We start from the raw sequence: 5,046 nt of genomic DNA, 5'->3' as shown, positions 1-5,046 counted from the left end.
TTTACAAATATTATTAATCATAAATCAAAAATCGTTAACCCTATCGTAACAAAATTCGGCAGAGAGGTTGCCTTTACAATAAGGAATGCTTTGAAGAAAAATTAACGAAATCGATTAAGGACCACGCCCACCTTTATATAAAAGATTTCTAAAAGGGTTGTAGACGAAAATAATAAGCTATAACTTGGCAAAAAATAGTTTTGAATCAATGATATTTCACTTATCAAGTTTTATTATTTGTTTTATTACTTGTTTTTTGATGGTATTGCCAGTCATTTAGAAACATGACTTGCTAATTTGTGAAAATTTTTTTTATGTTGTTAATTATTTGATCGAATGATTTTCTCACTTAATCTCATGCTTAGAAATTGGGTATATAAAATCCTATTACTTTCGCCAAATATGGGTACCCTGCTCAGTGGCGTAGTGAGGTCTTTTGCGCCCGGGGAAAAATATTTATTAAAAATTTCTATTCCATCGAAATATTTATTATAAAATTCACCCAAGTTCTTACAATTTCTTTCTAAGTCGTTATTATCCTTGCTTAATAAATTCCTAACGTTTAAGAGAAATCTAAATTTAAAATTAAAGTCATTTAGTCGTGTAAATCTTGTAGTATTTCTTGGTGGAGACGATAGAGAACACTTTTCATAACGCGAGAAATTTCACATTCTGCGGAAAGACCAACATCTCTAGCCGATTCTCCGCGCATTTTGCGGCGCCTTCTACCCGTTTTACTATGTTAATATCCCACTATCACAAAGATACTTCGCTTTTTCTATTGCTTCTTCCCATTCTCCAGCCCATCGACGATAACGCTAACCGCTTGTATTCTGGCGCTTCATCGTGTTTCAGATTCACGCTTGACAGTTTTTGATAAAGCATTTTTTAATAATTCCCATCGTAACGGTGAACGCGAGAAAGAAAGGTATATGCTTTCAATTATTCCACAACCTGTCGTAAGTGTTCCGGATATACATGTGCATGCATTTTTTAGAATTTTTTCCATAAATCAGTTATAATAAAAATACAAATCATCCAGGAAGATCTGCTTTGCGGATCATTTGACGTAGCGCCCTGGGAAAAATGCCCCCCCCTCACTATGCTACTGACGCTGCTAATTTCTTATCAAATTTCATGAGAATTTTGGCAAGATAATGTTTTCAATGAATTGTTCGCTTTAATTGTAAATTATATGTGGTCATTTGCTGTTAGAATTTAAGAGCGGCAATATCTTTGTGTTTTGTTTTATTAATTTTTTTTGTTTACGATTTTTTGTGGTTGGTTGATTGTTGGTGTTGTTTTTAATGCGATAAAACTATATTCACGATTATCTGCTGTAATTGTAAGTTTGGTTTGTTAATGAAATTTTGCAAAGCGTTGCAAAACGGCATTTGAAAACTGTAAGTTATGAGTGTTGATTAATGTACATTAGACGGTTTCAATTTTTTTATTTTTTTGCTTCCGAACACAAAAATTCAATTGCCCTTCTGTTCATACGATAAAGTTTTTCCCCCATAAATATATACAAATTTAAATCTCTTATAATTCAAAATTTTAATGGTATGTCATTTTAACGTTCTTTTTAAAACTTTTATACTTTTTATGATTAGCGTAGCTAAAATTATTTGCAAAATTAAATCAATATTGAAAAACTTACATCGTTCAAATAAAAAAGCAGTTACATTACGCTTACATATTTACTTTTTTCGCGCTTTTTTTCCTATGAACTTTAAAATTTATCTACGCTATAAACAGCATTTTTTTAACAGACAGATAAATCTAAAGTCAATTGAGATAACGGCGCTTAGTTTTTTTAAACACAATAAATAAATAAAATGTATAAGAACGGTCCCAATCTGAAACTTCTAGATTGAAATCTATGGGCTGGATGCTAACTTCCAAAAAACGGGTAAAATAACGTATTTCTTATAGATCAATGTGTATAAAATTTTGTTTGGCTTAATTGCCGTATAGTAAATTAAAAGCTGCATATTTAAAATATGTATTATAACACAAAAAAAAAAACACAATTTCAGAGCCTAACACAGCTTAAATTTTATAAGCTACAAAAATGTATTTTCAGTTGTTTAATTTAAAATTTGAATAAACAATTTTTAAGAAATAAAGTTAATAAATTAAAATTGATGGTCGGAGTTTTCTTATAGCTTTTTGTACTTCAATTGCAATTTTCTGAGCTTCAATTGTAGTTTTCTGAAATATAAATTGAAATTCTGAATTTCATTTGATTTTCTGAACTTCAATTATAATTTTCTGTACCTAAACTAAAAGAGGTGTAGTATTTTTAAACAACCTGTTTAATTTTTTAAATGGTCGTAATTTTTAAACTATTTAATACCATAATGAAATGACATGGTATTTAGAATAGTCGAGCACAATAGAAAAATGGTAATGGAAAAAGGTCTGTTGTAAAAAAAAAAAAGAAAAAAAAAAACAAAAAAACTACAATTATTTTATAGCTCATAAAATCTTAGTATAAGAAGTGTTATATTAATTTTCTTACACGTTTTGTTGCTAAATCTCCGAATATTGAACGTTGCCCTCTTAAAAGTTTAGAAACAAGCCTGTTTTTTCCATTTTTTTTTTTTTTTTTGAAATTTTAATAACTAAAATGTCAAAAGAGTAAATTGATTTGTGGCCATTTGAAGTGGCCATCGAAATTCTGTCACCCCGTCTTTAAAATATCTAAAGAACAGGTGAAAATGGTAGAATCAAGAGCTGCATTTTGGCTTTTCTTCTTTGACTTCTTGGAAGAATTTTTTTTCTGAAACGGTTTAATGTTGACAACTGTAAATTACCTTTAAAAAAGATTAATTAAAAAAAAATGCTTTTCATAAATATTGGCTTTTGGGAAAACCATCTTAACTAAAGAAAAGTTTCAAGGATGCCTAATTCAGAATTCGAATAAGTAAGGTATTATTTTCAACTAAGGCACAAAGAAGTTCCATCTCTTTATAAATGGAATACAATCCTTTATCTTGATTGAGGGTGCTAATTAACCGAATTCTGAAAGAGTTGAGATTGGAAACCGTTGTTAAATTTTGTTTATTGTTAATTGTTTTGTTTTGTCGTACGTCATGCCATGAATTGCTAAACAAATATGAATTATCTAATATAAGACAATTAATCTTATATACCAATATACATATTTACTTACGCTTTTTTTTCTACATTTTAGATACTTTACTGGCTTTATTTGTATGATTCTGTTTTTCAGATTGCAATGAATGAAAAACCGTTAGAAGTGTTCGCTTGCTATTCCCTGGCATTCGCTGTGGGCATAGTCATGCTGCTTATCGATATGACAAACTTATTGTCTGTCTGCTTATTAAAATTTGTGCCACTCGGTTCTGTGCATAGAAACAATTTTGTTCAAGATCTTGGTAATGGTGATATGAATGATGCAAATAATCCATTTGCGGAAGCGGTGCCAGCGGATATAACAATGGGATCAGTGGTGCCTTGGCTGCTTTCTTTTTAGTTTTAAGCTTTGTTGATTAATCAAAAATAACTTAGGAGGGGTTTTTTTTTAATTTAATGTAATTTAGAAATTTTTAAAAATATCTAATTTATTATACGAAACATTTTATTTATTAGTTAAATAAAACTTATTCAGCTCCCTACGTTACAGAGTCGTAGGGAGATTATTTTTAGTAAAACTTATTAGAGGGATGGTAAATAACTCGTTTATGCTTGGTGAAATTTTATTTAATGTTCTCTTTAGACTGCTTCATATAAGCACATGCAGATCGCATTTTGAAATGAACGAACCTCTTCGTTGTCTGTGTACTGATTTCAATACGTGTGGCTCTCTCCTCATAATAAAAACAATATGTACTAAATACCTTAAATACGTAATGATTTGTGCGGGTGGCTTGGAATCACGTCCTTTCCAGGCTCCAATATCGCAGCCCAGCGATAGCACTAATAATCAATTCCTGTAGCTCGGCAACACAGTCCATCCCGACAACTGATTTAGTAATATATGTACATACATCTATATATATTAGGGCGGGTCGATTTGTGGGGAGGCCAAAAAATCGCCCATTGCTCTGTGAAAATCATATTCTAGTGATCAAAATAAGAAACTTTGCCGAAGGAACCATACCTCTAAAACGAATTCTGATGTCCCCCCTCCCCCCCTTTGGGTCGTAGGGGCAAATTTTGAAAAATCCCACTTTGAAATGCCTATGTTTTTTCTCTTTAGAAATTTATTTAGTCAGAACATATGTAAATGAAAAAATGAATTTAACTTAGTAATAGAAAAGAAATTAAAAAAAATGATTAGAAATTAGCGTTTTACAACCCCCTTTTAAAACCAAGGCATCACTGTGATGCATTTGCATGTCGTAAACATAGTTGTATGGGTTTTTTATTTTAATAAATGAAGGTAGCACTGTGACACAATTAAGATCGTAAAATTGCATGTGTTGTTTTTTTTAAGCCACCACAAGACACATCAGGTAGAATTGAAATTGCCCCTACCCAAAAGTTCGACCCAAAGGGGGGGATTGGTTTTAGAGGTATGGTTCCTTCGGCAGAGTTTCTTATTTTGATCCCTAGAATACGATTTTCATAGAGCAATGAGCGATTTTTAAATCGACCCGCCCTAATATATATAAAATTCAAATTTTGTATGTAGGTATAGATCGCGTTGCGTCCTAAACGGATCGACCGATCACAACAAAATTTGCACAACCCACTAGAAACCTTCCAAGGATGGTCATAGGCTAAAAATAAATTCGATATATAAAAGGGGCGTGGCACCTGCCATACAAATGGAATTTTTGATAATGCACTACTCTGACGGTATTCATGCTAGAAGATTGAAATTCTGTAAGGAGTTATATGAGGTCAATTCCTAACACCACCAAGAAAATGTGGGGTGAGGGAGAAGGGGCGTGGCACTTCCCATACAAATGGAATATATCATACTGCATACCTCTGGATGTAGTAATGGTAGGATAGTGAAAATTGGTAAGTAGCTATATGACGTTAAGTCTTAACACCTCCAGTAAAATGTGG

The 5,046-nt window shown here is 31.7% G+C and overlaps 1 long non-coding RNA gene across 1 annotated transcript; it reads left to right on the top strand.

Annotated features, from left to right (window-relative positions):
* The first annotated feature begins 1,206 nt into the window (after nt 1-1,206).
* Nucleotides 1,207-3,684, top strand: LOC137238863 (uncharacterized). Its single transcript, XR_010949234.1, has 2 exons — nt 1,207-1,345; nt 3,239-3,684. It is a non-coding gene; the product is annotated as an uncharacterized lncRNA (long non-coding RNA).
* The last annotated feature ends 1,362 nt before the right edge of the window (nt 3,685-5,046 follow it).

The sequence above is a fragment of the Eurosta solidaginis genome, chromosome 1 (genome assembly GCF_040869045.1).
Source record: "Eurosta solidaginis isolate ZX-2024a chromosome 1, ASM4086904v1, whole genome shotgun sequence".
NCBI lineage: Eukaryota > Metazoa > Arthropoda > Insecta > Diptera > Tephritidae > Eurosta > Eurosta solidaginis.
The sequence above is the reverse complement of the archived record's forward strand: the minus strand, read 5'-3'. Positions and strand labels throughout refer to the sequence as shown.